Consider the following 27,055-nt stretch of genomic DNA (forward strand, 5'->3'; position numbering starts at 1 on the left):
GAAATTGAATAAAATCAATAAAAAGCAATTGAAATTGACCTTTAGTAAATTTACCCCTAGGACTCTATAAATTACTGAAAGGAGATCCCTTTCAGGGATATTCAACAGGTGGCCCCCTAGCTGCAGAGAAACTACATTTCCCAGTAATCCCTGCCGCAGTTTTGATATTAGGGCATGCTAAAAAAGGGCATGGTATGTTTGGATGTCTAGTTCCACAGCAGCTGGAGGGCCGCATGTTGAATACCTAGCTCATGTGGATGAAGAAGGTGCCTTTTCTACCTTAATTCTGTTTCAGTGCAATTGTACCATGTTCTAATTTAATGCACATAACATTTAATGGTGTGTAATGCCTCCATAACCTACACAGCAACATGTTCCTGGTGACTTCTCTACTGCACATACCAAATCTTTTGGAAAATGACTGCAGCGCCATTTTTTTTGTGATTTGTGCAGGGCCAGCACTAGACTCCAAAGAGGTAAGTATAATGTATGGGTGCAGAATGTGCGGTGTGTGGGCACTGTACACCCTGCACCCATTATACAGCAAATACGTCCATAAGTAGTATCATGTCCAGTCATCACATATCGCAAATTCCAACACATTCACAGGTGAGAACATTCACAATATCTAAACCAGAGTCGTTAAAAAAATTTTTTAATTCAAGGAACAATGAACAAGATGCTAAAATTGTCAAGGCACATCATTTATTTTTTTATAAGATATTTACAGTGCCCTTAGTTAACATTCTGCCACTTTGTAGTGCCACTAATTTCACATTATGTGGTAGATGTACTAAGCCTTGGAGAGAGATAAAGTACCAACCAATGAGCTCCTAAGTATCATTTTTCAAACTGCCTGTAACATGACAGGAGCTGATTGCTTGGTACTTTATCTCTCTCCACTTTCTCATTCTCCGAAGCTTGGTACATCTCCCCCTCTGCCACTTTGTAGTGCCTCTTAGATCACACAGTGCCAGCAATTCAGCAATTCAGCGCCACAGTCACCTGGTCCACACTCGTCAGTCAGGCTTAGATGTCTTTGGCGGGCCCCTGCTGCAGCTGCTTCACACGGTCACACCCCTCACATTTATGCTGTGTGAGTGGTGTATGTGCCTGCGCGGGCTATGTCATTTCTGCGCCACCTATCTAGGGCAGGCTAGTGTGTGTCTGGGCTGGAGGCCCACTGTGTCATGGCACACTTGTGCACACCAGTTGAAAATTACTGATCTAAACCAATGATATTATCTCAGCTTATTGCTAAAAGTAACTTCAATACAAAAACTGGCTGCATACAGTGGAGTTCACAATAACAAATCATTCATCACTGTGACCCTAACATCAATACTGGTGGCAACATCTCCACATCTAGGGAGGGTGGCTATAAACACTCTCCCTACTGATAACCCAGGAAGGCTCGAGCCAATCCTTGTAGCTGAGTAACAAATGGAGGTTGTGCACCTGGGAATGACTGTATAACTCCCTCTGACTGCACTCCCTGTGAACAAACTGGGTATACTGTGTGGGACCCCTGAAGCCCTATCACAGTATGCAATAAATGGGGACAGCCAGAAGCTACATGGCTCTGAGACTATCCCCAATATTTATTTAACATATACCCAAAAATACTTTAAATACAGAGAACATTCCAGTGACCACCACTTTTTATTTTCAAGTTGTGTATTCCCGGTGATCCATCCCTAGGTTTAAGGGGGCCCCCTGGGAGAGGAGGTCCCCAGACAAGTGCACCTCATGCATCCCCCTTAATCCTTTGCTGGAGCTGGGTGCACAGGAGGTGGACCCCCTAAGCTTCCAGGCCTTATGTCACAACCGGGCACTGGGACTACCTCTGCTGAGGTTAAGAACCAAGGGGTTTCGGATATTGCAGGGGAATGACGGGGGTGACAGACTAAGTCTTCCTATTGCGGTCAAACCCAGGTTTGGCGAGACCTGCCCAGAGGCACGGAGTCTAACCCACTTGATGGTTTTCTCCAGTTACCCCTCCAATTGGGATATGGTTTTCACCGCACCAAGTGTGCAGGTTGCGGCCCTCTGGACAGGTACCTGGGAGAGACGGAAGACTAGCACAATATACTGAACACGGGAAACACTGGAAAAACACGGAGGAATGGCTTGCACTGAAACACGAGAACTGTACACTCAGTGATGCTCTGGAAAGGTACTGGAAGGGCAGAGATGGAGTTATACTGGAATTCCGGGACAGAGTACACGAGGATGCCTCTCAGGGCTCACAGGAGACATAAACTACTGGTACTGATGTGCAAGGACAATATACACAACCGTGCACACTTTGTACACAATCGTGCGCACTTTGTACACAATGATGTGTATTTAGTGCACAAAGATGCGACTCCGGACACACCGACAGATGACTGAATCAATGTTGTGTCTTTTGTACACTAAGGTGTGACTGGACGCAACGGCAGAAGACAAAAGTGTACTCAATGGTGTGTAGTTGGTATACTAAGGTGCGACTCTGGAGCAACAACAGAGGACTTGAAAGGATGTTCTGAGATGTGTATCTGTACACGCGGGATGAACTTGAATTGAACACAGAGTTTAGAATACAAGGAGACACTCAGGATAATTATAGTGGATGCAGGGACTGTATACCCGGAGATCCGAGTTTGAAACACACAGGATGAACTGCACTGAACACAGGAGCAGGATACATAGAAGTGCGACTGGAGACACACTGGATGATTGGTACTGGACACGGGAACTGGTAACACAGGGTAGACTTGAGACACACAGGATGAATAGTACTGGTCACAGGGACTGGATGAACGGAGATGCAACTGAAACACACAGGAAACTAGGGAACACCAAGAGAAGGAAAACAGCCTCTGGAGCATAAGACAGTTGTCCTAAGGATTGACTGTGTGCAGTCGTACAGTGATGTTGAATAGCAACTTCCTGTTGCAGGAATCGGGCCTAAATACCCTCAGGCAGCTGGTTATTGGATCACGGGATCAGCTGGGAGACTGCCGGACTGCCATTGGAGGAGACTGATCAGGTGAGATGAACTAACATGGCTGCGCCCATGCCTGCTAAAACAGGAGTCAGGACGCATGCATGAAAGTCCTACCAGACCACGGGAGAATCCTCAGCCATAACCCCCCACCACTACTGACGTCTGAACGCCTCGGAGCCTAAAGACACCAGTCCAGAGGTGAGTAAAGGCCGATCCCAGGCCGGATCCTGACACCCTATAGCAATGGTATCTAATTTACCCACTATAGTTACACCCCTAGACAGGGCTACAGTGGTAGTGTCATGATTTAGGGATGTAATAGCAACAAGTGGAAAGAAACAGATGAATAATTTAATAATGGAAAGAGCAAGGTTCTCTAACAGCTCAAAGTAGTGATACAAATCTCCTTTTAAAAGGATGGGGAAATATTCTAGTATCAAACGGAATTGCTGCCTAAACCTAAGTCCCCCGGGGGGTGCCTAACCCTGAGTCCCCCCCGGGGGTGCCTAACCCTTTGTGGCGCCATATAAATAAAGGATAATAATAAATAAAGGATAATAACCCTAACCCTCCCTCCCCCTAGCCTAACCCTAACCCTCCCGGGGGGGGGGTGCCTAACCCCAAGTCCCCCCCGGGTGCCCTAAACCTAACCCACTCCTCCCGCGGCTGTCTGCTCGCGGCGCCCGGCATCGCTTCGATCGGGATGCCGGGCGCCGGTCTCCCGGCGTCGGGGAAATGACAGGCGTCTAGATATAGACGCCCGGCATTTCACCCTCGCCGGGATATGACAGTCGGGAAGCCGGCTGTTGGTATTAAGGCAGCCGGTTTCCCGATTGTATACCGTATCAAACATCTCTATAAAAAAAACAGGTTCATAACAATTAAAATGCTCGATATGAACAATAACGATATTGATCATATCATTATCGTTCATATCGTGCATTTTTTGGTCCTTTCCAACCCACCAACGACCTGCGATGCTCGGGCACGAATGGACGATAACGATATTATGCATTGCCCATGCATGCAGGCCACCTGGTCGATATCAACCAGGTTACTATAGGGACCCGCGATCTTTGATTGCGGGTCGTTGGCCGTCGTTAGTGGGTTGGTGGTGTGCTGGATGATCGATATCGATACCCGGGAGATTGTTCAGCGATATCGTTGTCCTGTGTGTATGCACCATTAGAGTGTTTGGCCTACAACCACAACCCACTATTCTTAAATATATGGACATGAAATGAAAGGGATTTATATTTCTAAAATTACTAAAACTTGTTTTACTATTTAAATGTTTTGAATTAAGGGTGATACATAATCATAAAATAGTCATTGTTTTACTTGCAATATAGGCTCAGGAACACCTGGGGGCAGGGGTGGATTGGGAACTAAAAGTGGCCCTGGAAAAATTTCTGGAAGTAGCCTCATCTGGGTGGCACCAAACAACTGTAGGTGGAACCAACACCAAAGTAGGCAGGATTAGTACATCACTATACCTGGAGACATCGGTGATAGGCAAGGCTAAACCTGGCATACATGTTAGGCTCTCAGAGGCTCCCTCATTTATACTATGATAGGTTTAAGAACATGAAGCGTATTTATTCACTGCTCCACGCTATGATTGTTGTCTGCACAAATGAGCTGATGTAAAAGTTATCACTGATCCCCATGTTACCCGCTTTGCCTGTACACACTGGACATTGTTAAAGCATTGGACAGATTTGGAGCACTACTTATCCTAGTTTTGATCTGGAAAGCACTTAAGAGTTGGTCCTGATAAGCTGCTGGAGGCCTCCACATGAAGGATCCTCACCCTCTGTCATCTCTCTAGGGTTCTATAAAGCAGGCTACATGCAGCGTCATGTAGATGGGCAGCTTGTTGGTTTAAGACTTTGGACAAATCATTATGATGTGGATTCAAAAATAAATCCTACACATGGTCAAAATCCTATATTATCAGATTTCATTGGTTTTGAGGGTGAAAAGATTGGCTGGTGATGTCATTTTTAAGTGTGTGATGTCATTGTTTGACCCAAACATTTAGGTGTTTATGTATCCTTTGTGATTACCAAGCTCCGTAAGACCTGAATCGATGCAGTCCATCTTTTCTGTATTCTCCAAATTACTTGAGCGGCTTGTCTACAGCCGCATCACCAGCTATCTCCCTGACAACTCCATCCTTGATCCTCTCCAATCTGGCTTTCGCTAACGTCACTCCACTGAAACTGCCTTGGCCAAAGTCACCAATGACCTGCTTGCAGCCAAATCCAGGCTCTCTGCTCATCCTCCTGGACCTCTCTGCAGCCTTCGACACCGTGGATGGATCATACTCTCCTCCTTCGCACCCTTCAGACCTTTGGCATCTCTAACACCGTCCATGCCTGGTTCACTTCTTACCTCACCAACCGCTCCTTTTCTGTGTCTGCCTCTGGCTCCACCTCCCCCCCTTTCACTCTTCCCATTGGTGTCCCGCAGGGTTATGTCCTAGGCCCACTGCTCTTCTCCCTGTACACTTCTAAACTAAGAGAACTCCTAAGCTCCTTTGGCCTCCAATACCACCTCTATGCCGATGACACACAACTATACCTCTCCTCTCCTGAACTCTCCCCTTCTATCCTCTCTCAGGTAACAAGTTGCCTCTCCACCATCTCTTCCTGGATGTCCGAGCGCTCTCTGAAGCTCAACATGGACAAAACCGAACTCATCATCTTTCCCCCTAATAGAGTCTCCACTCCAACCAATCTTGCTATCACTGTTGACAACACAATCATCTCCCCTGTCCCCCAACTTCGCTGCTTGCTCTATCACCCTTGACTCCACCCTCTCCTTCACACCCCACATTCAATCTCTGGCTCAATCCTGTCGGTTCCAGCTACGCAACATCACTCGTATTAGGCCTTTCCTCTCCCAGAATGCTACCAAACTGATTATTCATTCACTAATCATTTCTCGGCTTGACTACTGCAACCTTCTCCTTACTGGCCTCCCATGTTGCCGTCTTGCTCACCTCCAGTCTGTTCTCAATGGGGCAGCTAGACTTATCTTCCTCTCCCGCCGTTCCACTTCTGCTGCTCCCCTCTGCCAAAACCTGCACTGGCTCCCATTCCCCTACAGAATCCTCTTCAAACTCCTCACCTTCACATACAAGGCCCTCTCTAACTCTACTGCTCCCTACATCCAACCTCATCTCCTTACATACTCCCTCCCGCTCACTCCGGTCTGCCAATGACTGTTACCTCTCCTCCACCCTGGTTACTTCATCTCATGCTCATATCCAAGATTTTGCTTGTGCAGCCCCCCTTCACTGGAATGAGCTTCCTCGCTCGATTAGGCTCTCCCCGACCTTGCAGAGCTTCAAACGTGCACTGAAAACCCACCTGTTCATCAAAGCATACCCTTGCACCACATAACCGTCACCAAGTCTCTGTCCCTCCTGCCTCAGCTATCTCTACCTCGCCTACTTCCTTCACTCAGGTTCCCTTCTACACACTCATGCCTCAAGTCATCTGTCTGTCTCCCCTCTCCCTTAGATTGTAGGAGCAGGGTCCTCCTCCCCACTGTCTCACAACCTTCTTCTCTAGCACTTCTATGACAGCCTTCACCTTCCCAGCTGTATTGTGTATGGAGAATTGTGTTACTAATTGTTACTTGTGCTTTGGTTACTGTATTGTAATGTAATGTTCTGTGTACCCTTTACTGTATGTACGGAGCTGCGGACCTCTTGTGGCGCCCTATAAATAAGATATAATAATAATAATTGGCAACATTATTTTGTCCTGTACTTAATTCTACAGCCCATTATAGAGAACACTATTGCTTATGTTGGTGCTTTATGCAATGAAGAATGTAATAATACCATAAGCTATTGCCAATATATTTGCAAATATTTTCAGCCATTGTTTATGAAAGGGGATTTGTATTTTAGCCTCATGATATAGACAGAGATTTTATAGTCAGCATGCTACGATGCTATGGGCTCTATTTACTACAATCCGTATTAGTAATGCAGATTGTAGTGTGATATTACCGACTGAATTCGCATTGCAAATTCAGGCAATATCACAGGGATTTACTACAAATCCCTTGCAGGGACAGAGCTTGCGATAAAGCTCTGTCCCTGCGAATCCCCTCCGCACACTAGTCACGGTATTTTAGAATAAAAATACCATGACCAGTGCCCCACGCATGCGCCGGCCACCGCTGCTACCCCCCCGGCGCTAAGCCCCACCCGCCGCGATCCCTCCCTCCCCCCCTGCGACCCTCCCTCCCCCTTAATTACACCTACCTGCATGATCCGGCCTCCGGTGATGTCTTCCATGTCCTCCGGTCAGCTGATCTGCAATGGGACCCGATCACCTGATAATGGAGACCAGCTGACCGGAGGGGAAACATCACCGGTGCCCCGACCACCGGTCCATGGAGTTAGGTAAGTGAATTTTTTTTGTTTACTATTTTTTTTTTGCAGTGTATCAGCGTGTGGTCTGTTTAGACTACACAGCTGTTCACTGGGGCCGGCTCCCGGCTCTGCTCTGCCTTTTAGAGCAGAGTAGGAGCTCGGTAACCGGGGGAGACCCTGGATAACGCCACCTCCAGGTGGCGTTATTATCACAGGGCTTTCCCCTGTATTTTTTTTCAATTTATTTTTAGTAACTTTGGTCGGATCACATTTCCTATTACAATTATGGGAAATGCGCTCTAATTACTAAAAATAAGTGCCCTATAGTGACTGTAGGTGAACCTAAAATAATGTGAAAAGGGTGTGAAAACACCCTTTTTCAATTTATTTTAGTAAAAATAATGTTAATAAATAGAGCCCTATGACACTTACATGGTATCAGACCTAAAACTGTCAGTCCCGCCTTTTTAAACTAAGTGAAAGCCTGTTGCATCTTTCCACTGCCAACACAGCTACTGGCGTCTTGTAGCACAGTCCGGGGTAGACAGAAGCAATAAAATACATATTCACTTAGATGAAAATGGATTATGGAGAGCTTGCCTACAGAGGGAGGGAGAAGTTAGTACTAAGGTTAAATTACTATAAAATCAATATTTCTGCAGCAAATGGTCAGCATACCTATATGGAAGTTTTGCAATAGTACATGACTAGATCAGTTTATATATAGTAACACACTGTAATGCATTTCTCCCAGTGTCTGCAAGCACCACTGTGTGTCTGTACCCTGCGTCAAGTACCACTGTGTGCCCTGTACCCTGCGACCAAGCCCGGCGACAGGGAGCGACTAATTGGCACCTGGGGCCCCGGGGACCGGACGGGCACAAAATGGGATTGCGGATTCTTACAGCCTGCAGGCCCCATAGCCGCCATAGCCGAGTCTGGCCCGGGCAGCGCTGGGCTCCTCCAGGTGGCTCAGCTGCAGCCCGGGCCTGAGCTTTAAGTGAGCAATGCGGTGGCTTGACGTCATAAGTTATGTCGAAGCCAGGGCCGTAACTAGCACAGATCGCAAGGCAGGGGTGGGTGCCAGCTTACCAGAGCAGCTCCTCACTGATCTCTGGAAGGATTCCCCCTCTGTCCTTCCTGCTCCTCCTCCCTGACTCCGCCCCCTCCTGTCTCTCTTACCTTCAGGACGCGATGTGTCATGTCAGCCATGGACAGCTACTGCACCAATGTGCTGCCGAGTCCCCGCCCCCTCTCCTGGCCCGTTCTATCCTGGTTTCTCCCCTGCAGCAGTCGTTGTGTGAGGAGAGCACAGCACCCAGTGCAGGCAAAGGTTAATTCATATTATCTAGGAAGGAGGGATAATACTAATAATAATACCTGGGGGTGAGGTAGGATGGGGGGGGGAGGTGGAGTAATGTGTGTGTGGGGGGTGACCTGTGTTGGGAGTTGTAGTAATGTGTGGGTGTATACTAATAATATCTGGGGGGGGGGAGAGGTGGTTTGGGGATGTAGTAATGTATGGGGGGGTTCTTTAATATCAATTAAGTATATTAATAACAGCTGGGGTTTGGGGGGTGCAGTAATGTGTGTGTATGGAAAGGGGGTGTATGCTAATATTACCTGGTTGGGGGATGTAGTAAAGTATAAGGGGGGGGGGGAGTTGTATACTAATATTACCAGGGGGTTGGGTGGAGTTTGGGGTGCAGTAATATATCCTATTCTCTGGGGTTACAGTAAATGTATAATTATTTTAAGTGCTTTTGGTATTTACTTTTAAGTTATTGCTCTGTCAGGTACCATGCATGATTTTTTTACACATTTCATATATTGGTTATTACTTAGGAGCTGGTGCTGCCTGAGTCATTGTAGTGTGATGTCATCTAAGTTACTGTATATGATTCTGTCTCAGTGACTAGCTGCTATGATGTGTATTTATTTATTTTTTTCATTGTGCAAAATTGATTGTTAAAGTTATGTATTGATATGCTGTGTACCTAGGGCCTGATTCAGACTCGCGAGCAAGCGCACAGCTCTCGCAAGCAGGTCGATGTTCCCCCACTGCGCATGCGCTGCCTCCCCTATGCTCATGCACGAGCCCCAGTGAGCGATGGCCACTCCGTCGCTCCGGGGCTCACTACAAGATGGGGCGGCTGTCGATGTTGATTGACAGCTCGCCCCGTTTTGTAGGCGGGGAAGGGGGGTGGCCGCACAAATGCAGGCGTTCCCTTAGGAACACCTGGCATTTGTGGGTAGAGCAGGAAGTCCACTCGGGCTTGCGGGAGCCGAGACCCTCCCGCATGGTCTCGACGCAGGCACGATGGTCGCGATAATTGTGACCATCGTCAAGCCGCTCACACTAGCTGTGGGTGGTCACCCACAGCTTTGCAAGCGGCCTGGAGGCCGAAACAAAAACAAAAAAACGCCCTGATTCAAAGTGAGCGCTTGCAAACAGCGAGCGCCTCTGAATCAGGCCTCTAGTTGTAAGTTTCCTATATGTACATTTGTCTTATATTATGGGTGTCATGGCAGCATATGCGTCTTGTTGTGACATCATTGCTAGGCACAGCTGATTCTTAATATGTTTGTTTGCAATTGTAATGGAAATGCTGATCCTTTTTGTATTTCTCAGCTCATTGTGTAAAATATTAGGTCAATTTAGTTAGGTGTGTGTCTTTAAAAAAAGAATAGGTCCATCAAATTCAAGTGTAACCTGCGGCAGTTGATAATTTACCTACTGGGTACAAAATAGTCATTTCATATACAAAAAAAAATGAGAATCATATAAACAGTAGTCCTGATGTGTGGTCTCAAATAGGGTAGGGCTTACATAAAAGAAAATGGGAGTGCCATGCCGTCTTAATGGCCCTATTTAGAAAATGGGAGGGGGTGCCGATGCTCTTACTTTCACAGGGTACCAAAATGTCTAGTTACGGCTATGGTCACCGCACGTCAAGCAGGTTGTGCCGCTGCGGTGTATAGGGGTGGTAGAGGGAATCGTTAACAGCTAGATCCTCTTCCGTAGATGTAGAGGAATTGGATCAGGGGAAGATGATGGGTGCTGAGGATGGAAGAAGGTGAAGGGGGCATAGGAAGTTGATAGGGGCTGGGGACAGAGGAAGGTGATGGGGGCTGGGGACAGAGGAAGATGATGGGGGCTGGGGCAGAGGAACTAGATGGGGCTGGGGATAGAGGAAGATGAAGGGGCAGAGAAAGGTGATGGGGCGGGGGGCAGAAGGTGGCATGGGCTGGGGCAGAGGAAGGTGATGGGGGCTGGGGATGGAGAAAGGTGAAGGGGACAGAGGAAGATTATGGGTCAGAGGATGGTGATAGGGCCTGGGGATGGAGGAAGGTGAAGGAGAAGACGAAGGTGATGGGGGCTGGGGGTAGAAGATGACACGGGCTGGGGGCAGAGGAAGGTGATGGTGGCTGGGTATGGAGAGAGGTGAAGGTAACAGAGGAAGGTGATAGGGGCTGGGGATGGAGGAAGGTGAAGGAGCAGACAAAGGTGATGGGGGCTGGGGGTAGAAGGTGACACGGGCTGGAGGCAGAGGAAGGTGATGGGGGCTGGGGATGGAGAAATGTAAAGGGGACAGAGTAAGATTATGGGACAAAGGAAGGTGATAGGGGCTGGGGGCAGAGAAGGGTGATGAGACTAGGGACGGAGGAAGGTGACGGGGCTAGGACAGAAGGTGATGGGGGCTGGGGATGGAGGAAGGTGATGGGGGTTTCTGGGCTAAGGATGGTGTTGAGAGGCTGAATTTGAGGAAGGTGATGAGTGCTGAGGATGGCTGGCTGCAGACATCATCCCTCCTACCCCTGAGGCATCTACAGCACTGTCGTCAAGAAGACCTTGCAAGAGACGGCAGACAAGAACTACAGCCTGCATCATCAGTGACAGAGAGACGGTGTGGTAAGTCATAGTGTATTTTTACTTTATTTAAAGGCTGGCATGTCTTTCAGTTAACATGCTCATGCTTCACATATCACACATGCAGGGGAGGGATGTACGGGATCGGGGGTGGTGGTGAGAAGGTAGGGCCCCAGAGACTTCAGTGTACCGGGCCCTGAGATTTCTGTTGCCAGCCCTGACTGCGACAAGCACCACTGTGTGTCTGTACCCTGTGACAAGCACCACTGTGTGTCTGTTCCATGCGATGACATTTATTCTGATTGTTGGTGTCACCCTGATTCATTTGAAGAAGCTGAGGCAAACTTGCAGATCCAGCCTTACTTCTCCTTACAGATAGACAGCTGTCTTTTGCATGTCAGGAAGCCACCATTCTGCACAAATACTTGGGATATATATCAGGCAACATAGTTGTGTATCAAATGGTAATTACTTTTTGTACCAATACCAATGCAGAAATTAATTTTTTTGTGAAGAGTAGGTGACAAGTTAAACTGCATGTTAGCAAATCTATCCAGCAGATACAGGGTTATATGGTAGAACCACCCATATTACTACCTCAACAGTAACAGTAACCTGTTTAGTGCAGTAAACCTTTTCTAGGCAAAGGAGAGAGTTGCATTGCACATCCCCCCTGGCAGCAAAATGATTAAATAGCCCTTTGTCAAATATGTCAGGAGAATATATATAAATATATATATATATATATATATATATATATATTTAATATTAGATCTGAAATGGTCCCAAAGGCATCCATACAGGCCCCTGCAGCAGTGAGTGATGTCCTGACCCCTTAGCTCCGACCCCCACCAGCCTTATCAGTCATGCTGGCTGGCTGACTGAATATATATGCTTAGCCGCCCACACTTCATGCTATCGCTGGCCATCTGTCACTTAACGTGGTCCGAGTGCACAGCACTCCCTTGGGTGGCCAGTCATGCTGGGGCAGGGCCAAATGTTAAAAAATTTAAAAGATGGGGGGCGTGGCTTGGAAGCCAAAGAAGATGGCAGCATGGAGTCAGAGCTCTGCCTGACCTGACTCTTATACAGCGGAATACCCTCTGCTACGCTGTGCTTCCCGACTGTGACGCCGCTGTGTACCACCCTAGCCCCCCAGAGCGGGTGTTCCCGGACCCTAGCGAGTCTCTCATACCCGGAGACAGACTGCCGGACCTAGCGGCCTACCGCTGCCGCGGACTCGAGTGCTGGGACTAGATCCCCAGCCCCCTCCCTGTCATACCTGCGCCGCCAGCAGGATCCACAAAGCCCGGTGGTCGGGCATCAGCTCACAGACCGCGAGCGGCAACTGGGACACGTGGGGACACCACTGGCCAGGTCCCTGCAGCCGCACATCGTCATTATATAAAGCACACATATGTAACCTGCAGATCCTCTTGGATGCGCATGGCCAGTAGACGCTGGAGACCTCTTACAACAACAAGTAGGCAAGGTACTGTGTCACCCCAGACGGGCCACTGAGATACAGGGAAACGGGGAGATTTCATATAAAAACACACTAACTTTGTGATCAGCTATTACCGTATATTGGAGGATCTCCATTTATCTCCCTTGCTTCTCTTCTTTCTGAGGAACTGTTACAATATCAACATCCACCACCAGGTGATGCTGTTGCTCTCTTTTTTTTTAGTCTCCTCTGAATTAATGGAAATGTAGAATCTCTTACACCTAAGATCATAGCCATTTCTAAGCAACATCTTTTATAATATTAATATCTTCTCCTGGTGAAATTCACAACTACTTTCTGCATGGATAAATTCATGGCTCCACCGCCTAATTCTAAGACGCAACGAGCCAAGGGTAACAATAAACGTGCAGATCAACCCGCAGATATTGTGGAAGACATGCGTCACACGCATAACTCTGAACCTGCCACTACTCATACTTCGACAGGACCAGCACCTGTTCCCCTCTCATATATGGATGTCGTCAGAGCAATTAAAGAAACAGTAGAACCGCTACTACAAAATCAAGTGGATAAATTCATGGGAGCTCTGGCTGATCTCAAAACACAAATGTCCTCTATCTCCCAGCATGTACTTGAGAATGAGAACAGGATCGGAGCCAACTTTCATGAACTGTCAGACCTAAAGCAGCAGGTGTCCGCCATGTTGACTACTCAACAGCAATTATTGTCCAAAGTAGATGATCTGGAAAATAGATCCAGATGCAATAACTTGCGACTACTAGTCTTAAGCAAACAATTAAAGGCAATGATATTACTAAGTTCCTTCAAGTTGACCTCCCAGAGCTACTTGGCATCTCAGCTGAGTTAAACAACTTTGAAATTGAACGAGCGCATAGGCTAGGCCCTTTTCTAGACTCGAATACCTCACGCCCTAGAGCCGTCATCTTCAAGTGCTTAAACTTCCGACACAAAGACCTCATATACTCGACTGCCCGACAAAAGGGTCCTATTCAGTGGGATGGTCAACGCATCCTCCTATTCCAAGACTATTCTGCAGAAGTTGCCAGGGCTCGCAGAAACATGTCTCCAATTTGCTCACAACTCATCAAGTCTGGAACTCGATTCGCTCTCCTATTCCCAACTAGACTTCGCATTTTTTCATCCCAAGGTCCTAAAGATTTTACAGAAGTCGCTGACGCCCAGGCTTTCCTTAACAAAGAAAGTGAGGCTGCTGGCTCCTCCTTGATGGACCACAATGATTGATCCTATGAAGATTCCATATCTGCTTGGACACTTATATCAGGTATTATTCAGATCCCTAAGATATATTCATACTCTGCTCTAGAGCTGTAATGCTGTATATGTGATGTTGCTTCACAGCTATTATTAATGGTTTTTCTAAAACAAATGGCTGTGGTCACTGGTTACAGCTTTAACAGTATGTATACTTTTGATTCACGATTCCTTCATACAAATGTTTACTTTTATTTCTCTTTCATTTCCGTGCTTATGTTCCTATGTTACACGGGCTGCAGATGTTTTAGTATATGCAACCTATCTACCATTCACACTGACTTAAATGTTTATGTCATCAGGATCACATTTATCTCCTGTAGGTACTATGGGGAAATTATTTATACCTACGCTATAACCTTCTACTATTTACATTATCTAATTTTCGTAATATGTGATGTCTTCCCACCTTAGATTCTGTACCTGGAATGTTAGGGGGATTCATACGCCAGTGAAGAGAAGGCGCATATTGACATACCTTAATAAACTCAAATCCGATGTCACCTATTTACAGGAAACACACTTGACTCCCATAGAACATGCCAAACTAAATACACTACATCACCAGGTGTTGGCGTCTTCATCATATGGCTCTAAGTCGCGGGGTGTGGCAATTTTACTGCGTAAGGGTATCCAGTATGAAATTCATTCCACTGATGTGGACCAAAATGGCCGATATATCCTCATGGATGCTACCTTGGACGGCACTAGATACTGTTTATGTAATGTTTACGGCCCCAATATATAAGACAAATCTTTTTTCTTAGGATTAGTTAATAAATTATACTCCTTTTCGGATTCTAAGATCATATTAGGAGGCGATTTCAACTTGGTGGCTTCCTCAGTCTTAGATAGAAAAACCTCAACCCGTTCCCCTCCCAAACAACCCAAAATAGGCTTAAATTATATGGCTACAGAATTAAATCTATTAGATATGTGGAGAACGGGACATCCCACTGACTTAGAATATACATATTATTCAGCCACTCATAACACATTTTCTAGACTTGACTACTTTTTTATTTCTAGCTCACTGTCCCCAATGGTTACCGATACATCTATTGAACCTATAGCCATCTCAGACCATGCCCCAGTTTGGGTAGATATTCAAGGGAAGTTTCTCCTGGGGTCACATTCCCAGTGGAGGTTCCCAGCAAAATTAGCTTCTTCACTTAAATTTAAATCAATGCTGGAATCAGCTTGGGCCACATACGAAATCAATAATCATGCACATAAAAATAATCCAGGTCTATATTGGCAAACCGCTAAAGCGGTAATAAGGGGAGAAATTATTTCCTTCATGAAAAAATATAGGGCTGAACAAGATAATACCTATAGATCCGCTCAAACATCTTTAACATCTGCTTTTCAAGCTTTAAAGACTTCACCCTCACCATTAACCAGAGCAACATACAATGAGTGTAGACTCCATTTTGATCAGACCCTCACCCAAATGGACGATAAATACATCTACTCGGGTAAATTGCACTTTTTCAGGCATGGCAATAAGCCTGGCCGACTCCTTTCAAGCATGTTGAGTGGAAGTAAATCACATAATAATATCGCAGCACTCAAGGACGAACATTCCACTACACATTTCAGAGGAGAGGATATAGCAAATATTTTTTTTCGCTACTATCAAAACCTTTACTCCCAAGACCTGATAGATACTTCACAAAAAAGGGCCTTTTGGGATTCACATGCTATGCCGCAGATTTCCTCCATGCAGGCTGAGAGCCTGACTGACAAAATTACTCTTGAAGAGGTTGATCAGGCTGTCAGATCTCTTAAATCATTCAAAACTCCTGGCCCAGATGGTCTTAGTGGAGAATTCTTTAAAATGTTACGCCCCCAAATTATAGAGACTTTAACCAATTTATTTAACTCCATATTGGAAAACAGATCAATTCCCTAATATTTTAATTCGGCCACTGTAAAGGTCCTTCCAAAATCAGATAGAGATCCCCTTCTTCCTTCCTCATATAGACCCATTTCTCTATTTAATGTGGACTATAAATTGCTGACAAAAATTTTAGCATAACGACTTAAGGTGATTCTCCCGTCCATCATTCACCCTGATCAAACGGGGTTTGTCTGGGGCAGAAACTCAGTTACAAATATTAGAAAGGTCCTCTCAGTCCTTCAGTATTTACGGGACGATTGGACGGGTGATCCCAGGTTCCTATTGTCTCTAGATGCGGAAAAAGCGTTTGAACTGGTAACCTGGGATCACCTGTTTGAGTCTTTGCGCTGTTTTGGTATGCCCGCCCTTTTCATTGAAATTATAATGTCCCTATATACTTCTCCCCCTACACAGATCCTTACCAACAGATATTTATCACCTTCTTTCTATATACAGAGGGGGACGAGACAGGGTTGCCCGCTCTCTCCACTCCTGTTCGCAATTGCGCTTGAACCGCTAGCGATAGCAATAGGACAAAAAACGGAGATAAAGGGCATTACTGTCAGAGACCAAGAATGTAAATTGTCCTTATTCGCGGATGATATGATGCTCTTCATATCTGATCCCCTATGCTCCATCCGTGCACTTTTAGAAACAATTGCCATGTTTGGCTCTTTTGCAGGTTATCGCATCAATGTGAATAAATCTGAATTGCTATCCATCAACTCATCTACCTTCCTAACCTCATACCCCCATATAGCTTCTCTCTTTACAGTCGCAACACATTACCTCAAATATTTAGGTATATTCATACCTGCACAACTAACTTCTCTTTATGCAATTAATTTCTCACCGTTGCTAAATAAATTAAACTCCCAACTCCAAAATTTGAAAGATCTTAAATTTTCCCTCCTCGGACGAGTAACTGTGGTAAAAAGTGTGGTATTCCCAAGGCTAACATACCTTCTACAAACCTTACCCATTACGCTAACAAAAACAGATTTATTAAGGTACATGCAAATCTTCTTTAAATTTATTTGGCAGTACAAGAAGCCCCGATGCCCCGATGCCCCGATCTCGAGCCTATTTACCGAAAAAACAAGGAGGCTTGAGTGTCCCAAACATTTCTGCATTTGCAAAAGCTGCTTTATTTCGTTACATAGCAGACTGGCTATTACATACCGACCACTATACTAACTCCGCTCTGGAAGAAGCTTTATTCTATCCCTATGCTCCAGTAGCTTTGCTGCACTCCCCAAAAGCGGACATTCCTATGACACTCCGTTCTAATGTTTTATTTTGGGACACTTACACTACATGGCTGAAAGTCAGTACACACTTGAAGAAAAATCCCTCCTCATCTCCTTACATCCCCTTATGGGGCAACCCAAGTTTCCCCCCCTCTCTTGACAATTCCCTTTTTAAAATGTGGAGTCAAAAAGGTATGATGTCTATTAGGGATGTATTTGAACCAGGTGGCTTTATACTTTCTTTTATGCAATTACAAGACAAATTTGATATCCCACGTTCACAATTTTTTATGTTTCTACAAGCACGCCATTTTATCCAATCACTGGATAACCCCTTATGGATTTCAGATAACATAGATACCATGAACCGTATTTTATCTTTATGTCGCTCAACTAAGTTCAGAATAAATTATCTTTATAAACATCTGTTAGGAACATCTATTCATGCTTGGTCGACAATTGCTGAAACATGGCACACTGAAATACCTGAGCTATGTGATTTTGAGTCATTTATTGTGCACTTGGAGTATGTCTTACCCTGCCTTAAATCGGCGCGACTACAAGAAATCCACCTCAGAGTTCTAAACCGCACATACATCTCCCCCGCCCAAAGGAAACATTTTGTCCCTTTGGAGGAAGGCAACTGTGTAAAATGTAATTGTTCTAATGCCTCCCTTTCACATAACCTCTCGTACTGCAGAAAAATCCATAGATTTTGAAATAAAATTTAGTATTATCTAAATAACACACTACATCTTACACTGTCCAAAAACGCAGCAGCTCTTATTTTTGCTAATTTCTCAATATGGGAGACAGACTCCTCTCTAGAATTATGGAAACCTTCTTTGAGCGTCATGGTTACAGTGGCTAAACAACTCATCCTTAAATATTGGATCCTAAAATCTGCACCCACTTTAAATGAATGGAAAACTGCACTGCTGGAGGTTATTTATGGCTATTCTCAATGTCGAAAAAGGAGTGCAAATTTTCTCCAAAAAATGGGAACCTTGGGCCTGATTCAGACCCACTCGCAAGCGGGCGCACGTACGTTAGGCGTACGTACAAAAATATTTAAATTCAATGGCTCTCTCGTATTTTCGTTCGCATCTAAAATTCCTCCCCAAACTCAGACGACCCCTCCTCTAACTAACGAGCGTGCGAAATAGCGAGCGTACATCCCCGAAATGGCTTGAAGGGAACGCACGCACAAGTATAAACCGGAAGTGGCCTTGTCAGATGTCGATTACCTGCTCCTTTATTCTGCCTACCTCCATCAATCGTATCATGCCAATCAATGTATCAATTAGCTTAATTGTTTTTTTTTTTTCAACACAATGCAAGAAACTTTACTCTTGTCCGTGTTTGTGTTTACCCGCAGAATACGTACGGCTTAAACATTCGCTTTTATTGCTCAAAAAACATGTTAGCCACAATTAAACAATTGTTCTATTGCTGTGGATCCCCGCATATTTCCCGGGGTTCATTTCTTTATTTAAATTTGCTTACGCATGTCACTGCATCAAGCCTATCATAACTCTCCAGAGATTTCTGGCCCTGTCGAACACATGACTCATACACTAACCAATAAAATTGCTCCTGTTAATTTCCAAAATACATTAGCCAATCAGAAATTTTTTGCACACTTTAGCAAAAATGATTTTTATGAAAAACACCATTGCCATCATGAGAGCCTCCGCATTCACCAGGCGCGAGCTGCTGGTGCTAACGGAGGTGATGGATCGGCGTATCACCAGCCAGCCTCCACCCATCACCAACCGGCAGAAGCGTTCCGCGTATGCGGAGGCACGGGCCCGCCTGCGCTCCTTCGGCTCACGCCGCAACATCGGCCAGCTGGAGCGCAGGTGGTCTGACCTGCAACGGCGAACGCCCCGCTTGCTGGCATGCTTTCGCATGCAGTTAGAGGAAAGTAAGTGTTATGTATTGTGGTTTTCATGTTTGTCTTTGTGGGGCAAACTGCGTGTGCATGTTTTCATGTCTGTCCTATTTATTCATTCTCCTCATATCTGCGTGTGCATGTTTTCATGTCTGTCCTATTTATTCATTCTCATATCTGCGTGGGCATGTTTTCATGTCTGTCCTATTTATTCATTCTCCTCATATCTGCATGGCCATGTTTTCCCTCTATTTCTGATTTATTCATTCTACTCATATTTGCATGTTTTTTGTTGGTGGTGGGCGATTTTAAAATGTTTTTTGGCCAGGATTTGGCCAGAAACTAACCACAATTTGTTTGACATCTTTTAGGGGGACAGCCAAGACTACGCCGTCACCGTCCAGCCAGACGGCGGTCCCGCCCACTCTCACCAACCCCCAGCCAACACTCCACCCCAAATAATTCCCCTATTCCCCCCTCCTCCCCAGCCTTCCAAGACCCTCTCCCGGAACTGTCGGGCCTCCTTCCCCTCCGTCCCACTTCCCCCTCTCCTCCAACCACCCCTCTTCCAATTACCCCCTCCCCGGAGTCCGTGATAACCCCGCCCCGTTCTTTGGGGAATGAAGGCTCCTCCGAGGATGAAGATGGAGGGACTTCCGGAGCTGCCGTTTTGGCTACCGGTATGTTTTTCTTTCGCGTTTTTTTTAGGCACAAACTGTTTGTATGTAATCATGTGTCGTTCCTTTATTCGTGCTTTTTGGGTTGTTTTTTGGTGATTTAGCAGTTTGCCTGTACCTCTTCCTGCTGATTTCAACATACACATATCACACCTGTGGGAATTTCTACATAGGCCTTGTAATTTTTGCAGCACCCCTTTTTTTTTTTTTTTTTTTTTGGTTTAGGAGTGATTTCGTTGTGTTTTTGTTTTTTTAATGTGGATTCCCTATTGTTTTATTAATCCACACACTTTTCTCACCCACAGAGGAACAGAGGCGTCGGCAAGAGGTCGAAGAATGTGTGGCACACATGCGCCAACATCTAATTGGGGTGCTTGTGGCCCTTGACCGGCTGTCTGGCATCCTTCGGCAGTAGTTTTTTTTTTTTTTTTTCGTTTTCAAAATAAATTGTTTATTTCTAATATACGTTCTGCCTCATTCGTTTTTTCAAAACCAAAGATAGTTTACCCTGACATAAGTAGACTGTTCCTGCAAGGATTTCCATTTTTTTTAAGTTAGATTGTGTTTTGTATTTGTATTTAAAACACCCACAAGAAACACATAACAGTAACAATGTCATTTCCCTTTTTGTGTGTAGTGTCAATTAGATATTTCTACATTTTACAGGTTCCTAGTTGGTGTGCAAGCTGCTTAGGCGAATCTTACAAAGCCAAATGATTGGACAGGCTTCCTTTTGGTGTGGGTTGGGAACCTGAAAACATATTTCATTTTTGCTCAACTGGCGTCAGTACTGGATTACCCCTTAGTCAAATGTAAGGTGTGTTAACCTGGTTACACTTGCTGGTAACGTCCAAAAAAAGGAAGAACATTTCACTCTCCAAACATTTATTCACAACATAACTGAGAAATCAAAGTGGTCACTCACAAAAAAAACACACAGTGATAATCTCAAATACAACACATACCAATAAAAAAAAAACAAACATAAACAAATCAAGAACTGGTTGACGAAGGACCATGCCAACATGATTCCACAAACATGGCGTTGCGATATGGGTTCCAGAATATATTCCCAAAATGACCAGATCCAGGTTTGGTAAGGGTAGCATGAAGTAGTGAGCGTTGTAGTGCCAAAGATTATGTGAACAAACAGAAGATGGTGAAAAAAAGAAAACAAAATTAGATGTTCGCAAACAAACACAAACACATTAGGTATAAACACTGTTGTTTTGTTAAAACTTACCTAAAAAATCTGGCCACCACATCATCGCGTATGGCCCCCCCACATACTGACCTCCGACCAACCTCGGGGGGCCATCCTCAGGTAAGGCATCCTCTGGCTGCATTGGGACACCACTCCTTATGGCGATGTTGTGAAATATCCCACACAGGACCACAATTTTCGACACCATATCCGGCAAATACATGAGCTCGCCACCAGAGCGGTGGAGGCATCGGAATCAGCCTTTTAAAAGGCCGATACAGCGCTCCACCACTTGCCTGGTGGCTGTAAGTGTGGAATTATACGCACTTTGTGGGCCTGGTGTGGGAGCCAAATAAGGAGTGAGCAGCCAGGACATGCAAGGATATCCACTGTCTCCTATGGAAAAGAATAGACAACATCAGGAACACTGTGTATCAAGCTTAACATTGTTATGTACTAAAGGTCTCCACTTACCCAGAAGCCACGCATCACCAGCTTGTAGGTTGGTTAATTTGTGCCATATCCCTGATTGCCGGATGACGAAGGAGTCATGTGCACTTCCGGGTAATTTAGCATTCAGGGACAGGATCTGGAGGGAGGCATCACATACCACCATTACATTCAGGGAGTGATAGTGTTTCCTGTTTCGAAATATGGCCTCCAGCCGTGCTGGAGGCTGAAGTGGTATGTGAGTACCATCCACAACCCCTATGATGTGTGGGAAGGCAGCTATTTGGTAAAAATTGGCCTTGGCCACACTAAGGGCACCCATATCCAAAGGCATTTGAATAAAATGATGGAGGTGCTTGAAAAGTGCCTCCATCACTGCCCTCAGGATCCTGGAAAAGGAGGATTGGGAGATGCCCGCCACTATTCCCACCGTTGTTTGAAACGATCCTGAGGCACAGAAATGTAACACCGCCATAAATTGCGTAAGTGGTGGTATTGCTGTTGGACTGTCAATTTGCCGCTCAAGATCACTTTCTATTAATGAGAGAGTGTCTATGATGATTTTGGGAGGTAGACGGTAGCGTCTTAAAACCTCATCATCGGGCATTCCAAAAAAGGTGACACGTGTTCGAAATATCTGGGGCCTTGCATGCCTACGATGCCTACGCCTGGGACGAGATTGAGGTTGGTCGGCTTCCGGGAGCATGGCCAGAACAATCCGCCCCAGATCTACCTGAAATTCAAAGATTTCAAAGTAAGGCTTTTGAACCACCCCAAAACTAAATTAAAACAACTTAGCTTGATGATACCATCCATTGCTGCTTACATGCCGGGGTATTGTCATGATACGTCCAAACTGAAAAAAAACACCAAAATTATTTGACACATTTCACTCTGTGCATTTTTGTTTATAAATTTTGTGCTAGACCAAAGTGAACATATGCAAAACACCAATTTTGCAAAACAGCAAAACGACATTTCACACAGTACATCAAAATGGGTTGAAATGTTGGCACAAAAAGCGAAAGAGAAAACACAAAAAATTAAAAATTATTATTAAGCAGTTAAAAATGCGCTAATTAGTTCGCTAATACAAGTCACAAGAGTAACTACTAAAAATGCGCTAATTAGTTCGTTAATACAAGTCACAAGAGTAACTACTAAAAATGCGCTAATTAGTTCGCTAATACAAGTCACAAGAGTAACTACTAAAAATGCACTAATTAGTTTGCAAATACAAGATAAAAAATGGACTTACCAAGAGCAAATATATAAGAGTCCAAATCAAAAGGTCTTTTGGTTCGAAAATAATCAAAATCTAAAATAGAAGAAATTATGGATCCAAAATTTACAAAAAATAAGAAACACAATGAAACAACAATTGAACAAAAGTTAGACTTCACAAAACTTACCAAATTAAGAAACGAGGTCCCAAAAATATAAACCAACAAAGAGAACGGAAAATAAAAACGCAAATCTAACCAACAAACGAATCTCCAACCGCCAACTCCTTTCTACGCAATCAATAAACTCCAGCCAAGGTAACCTCCAACAATCCAAAAACGCCACCTCGACTTGAGACACACCAAGCCATAAATAGTGTTTCGTTTCCCGCACAAATTAAGGAGGGATCATAGGGCCGCACAATCAATGATGCGGCCGCAAAATAAGGACGCATGTATAAATACGTCACGAAAACACATTAAAATTCTGGTGTATTTCTTGTTTGGACCTCAGACATGGCGACAGACCAGGGAAACAATGCCCAAGAGTCAGGCGGTAAGTCTTTCATGCATTTTGTATCAATGATTAATTTGAAACATAAGATTAGGCAAGTTGTGATTTTGTGAATTCTGAAAATTTACACAAATAGGTGAGGAGGATGACATGGAAGAGGCTGCTGGGCTCAGTATTCCGGCCAAAGCGGACAAAAAAAAAAGGCAGCCACATTTCACAAGAAAGGAGATGGAGGTTTTGATCCAGAAGTGTGTGGACATCCTGCCACAGGCAGACAGGAATATGAGTCTAAGCCAGAAGTGGAGAATGTGGGAAGAGGTAGCCGTTGCTGTCAATAGGGTGGGTGATTATGTCCGTCTAGCCCGGGATGTCAAACGGCGGTAAGTAAACCCTTGCCCCCCCTAAAAACAAACTCAATTTTAAACCAAAGGATAATGGCATCCATTTTTCCCCACAGATGGGGCGACTTCAAATATCGCCTAAAGCAAAAACTCGCGGACAGGGCTAGGCATGCAAGGGGGACAGGTGGGGGTCCCACCCCTGTGTCATTGGAGTTGACGGATTTAGAAGAGCTGGCACAGGGGTGTGTGCAGCCTGTGGAGGTGTTTGGCGTGTCCAACATGGATACGGACATGCCAGACTTTGCGGCTCCTCATGTTGTCCCAGGTAAATTTTTGGATGTCATCAACTCTGAAATGTTATTGTGCCAATATGTAGATTGTAATGTGAGGCTTTTCTCTTTTTTCCTAACAGAGACACATGTGGATGAGTCTGCTCCAGAGGGGAGCCTTGGCCGCCGAATTTCTGCTGGCTCTGCAGGGGAGGAACCAGTACATCCGGCTGAGGACCCTGCAGAAGCCAGTCCAGGGCAATCCCCCTCGCAGGCAGTGGCCCTCCTCACAGAACTCAATTTCAAATCGGATTCCCATACGGAGATTCTGCAGAGGATGGACGCCAGTCTGCTACGGGTGGCTGAGGTCCTGGAGCAAAATACTGCGGCCAACGTGACCATTGGTCAGGCCCTGGCGGAAAATACCAGGGCCAACATCCGCATCGCCAATGCCCTGGAGCAGCTCGTTCGCCAGCACATGGTGGAGCCAACCTCCCTTCCTGCCGGAACATCAGGATCCTCCACCTCTGGCACAACATCAGCCAATCCTCCAAATGTGCCTAGCCCTGTGCCTAGTCCAGATGCCACAACATCTGCCTCTGGACAGGCCAGCCCGATGACATCCCGGACCCGGTCTGGCGCCCTCCCTCCCCCATCCAAACGGGTGAAAAAACGGTGACAGCAATGGTGACTTTTCCCACAATCCTTCTGTGCTTGGCTCATATTCCTTTCTGGTCAAAACTTCCCTCTCCTTTCTTGTGAAATGTTTTTGTTTTATTGTTGTATGTTTATGTCAACAGTTATGTTGGGCCAATTTGTTTGATTTTGGAACATATCTTTGGGCAAAAAAGATGTCCCCAAAATTTTTAAATTTAGTTTTTTTGTTTGAGCAATAAATTGGAAATTAAAAAATGACATTGGATTGTGAAATTATTGTACAAATGGGTTACATTTAATCCTGGGCCAAAAGGCAAGAACTCGCCCAAAAAAAAAAAAAGGGCTCTTTAAGGAACGTTTAAAAATTCATATAACGAGGCAAATTCAAGAGGCACAAATAAAATGGTGCGAAACTGAAAACATGATGACATTATTGTTACAATAGGCCCTAACCACCAAATTGCGGGCAAAATAAACCCCCACAAATGTACGCAAATTGATTGTGTCATCCTGACATTAGCAGCTCTGAGTTCCACCTGCGTACGGTTTTGTGCTATCCCAAAAAACTGATTTCAAAACACATACCAAGCCGGTTCTCAATCCAACACTAATTGCTTTTCTGCCCTCCCGCGATTAATCGCAACAACATCATGGAGTCCCGGGACGGAGGAGAAGGCCATCGCCAATGTGGTCGAGTAATCCAGACCCTAAGCTGTGTGAGCATTTGGAAGGGAAAGAGGATCATCCAGTGACGTAAGAGTCGGTCCGTACACATTTTACGCTCGCATCTGCTAATGTATGTACGCCCCAAAAACGCCTCGCCACGCCTGCGTTTTTCCATCTGCACCGTCGTCAACACCCTAAAACGCCCTGTTCTGTCAATCACATTTGACATGTCACTTCCTGTACGCTATTTTAGGAACGAGTCCAAAAAAACTCGCAATCTGCCGTACGCACATGCGCAGTGTTACACCGACACATGCGCCGTTAGCTAACATCGGAACGCAACGAGCGTACTGCTGTTAACGAGCGGCTCTGAATGAGGGCCCTTATATACAATGTTTGCCACTCCAAACCCAGAGCAACATATGGAAGGTCTTTGAACACACGGAATGGTTTATGCTAAGACACGTTACCTAAAATAGCTTCTGGCATCGTTATATATGTACTTCTGCTCATGAAATCCCTTCTGACAACATATTCCTCCCTATCTGATTTTGATTCCCCTTTCTTTGTAACTGCACTCCCTCTATTTTATTTGATTTAATTCTCATCCCCTTTTCTTTTTCTATGTATTTATTTGACGACACGAACTATATTGATATATTGATACATTGATGACAGATTGTTAAAGTATCAGCCAGTGTTTGTACTGATTATCCAAGTTAGGCAGTCTGAATGACACTGCTTATATGTTACTCTAGATTTTTTTACAGTGTATTGTACTGATCATTCTACAGCATATAGAATTTCTGTTCATTTGAAATGTTAGATTATTTTCGGGTACTTTTTTCTGTGCTCTGAAACAATTTCAATTACTGTTTGCTTTAGTTTTAAAAAAACTAGAAAAATTATTAACAGTAACTTTGTGTATTGTTCGTTTCAAGAAACAGTCCAGTTGTATATTTGATCATTTTATTACATTCAATCCTTGGCTTGTACAGTGTATAATTACTTTTACTGTTCAATAAAAAGATTTAAAAAGAGAATAACATGGTTGACAGGTGGCCCCACAGGCACGTAGGCCACCGGGACTATTCCCTCTAAATTCTATAGCCAATCTGCTCCTGCCTGGGGGGAGAGTGGCAGACGGATTACAGAGTTGGTGAAGTCAAATTTTTGTTTTATATCCTCCTCTAGGCCCCGTTAATAAATTATTAGGGTTATAAAAGCCAGATAAATAACAAACAGAAATAGTAAGTATTCGATCCAACATGCATGAAATAGGAATTGTAATGTGCACACTGCACTTATGAGGATCATACACTGTCCAAGTATTGGCCCGATCAGCCAATAATCAGGTGATTGGGCCTGTGATGGTCAGGACATTGTAGAGAGGAAAATAACTTCCATTAATAATTCAACTATTGCTCAAATAATATCTAGATATCAACTGTTTTTTGTAAATGTAAAGTAATTGATGGCAGGTAATCTGAATTACCGCATGTTAGGTTTTGTCATCCTGTGGCATTTATCATCCACATAAAGGAGAGGGGGTGTGGACATAGGAATATCGAAGTTTATTGAATGTAGAGAACATAGAATGTTTTCATTAGGATGTAAATCACTGAGGAAGCCTGAGAGGGGGGCTGGTGTATTAATGTGTACATCCCTTATGTGCCCTGTGAGCTGGAAAGGCAATTACCTGAACATGACTTTGGTAAACAAGGCCTTTGTCTATGTCTGCATATAGATTACTTGAGGATGGGTAGCTGGCACCAAACAACAGCAGCGGTATTCATACAGCAGGTGCGACTTACCATAGGTAGAGATCAAATGGTGAGCTGCCTAGTTGGAGGGAAGCCCACCCCGACACAGCACAGTCCCACTCCTCCTCCCGTAACATGGCCACTGTCTGTAATGTTGTTACTCGCATACCGGGCCGCTCCATTACATTACATTAGCGACTGCTGCCAATTCTTTAAGAGGTACA

The 27,055-nt window shown here is 44.9% G+C and overlaps 1 protein-coding gene across 1 annotated transcript in view; it reads left to right on the forward strand.

Annotated features, from left to right (window-relative positions):
• The window catches only part of SLC35D2 (solute carrier family 35 member D2), a 177,983-nt gene that overhangs the window by 124,056 nt on the left and 26,872 nt on the right, over window positions 1–27,055 (forward strand). The gene's annotated exons all lie outside the window — the stretch shown is intronic.

The sequence above is a fragment of the Taudactylus pleione genome, unplaced genomic scaffold (assembly GCF_031769625.1).
Source record: "Taudactylus pleione unplaced genomic scaffold, aTauple2 ptg000095l, whole genome shotgun sequence".
In the NCBI taxonomy this organism is placed as follows: Eukaryota; Metazoa; Chordata; class Amphibia; order Anura; family Myobatrachidae; genus Taudactylus; species Taudactylus pleione.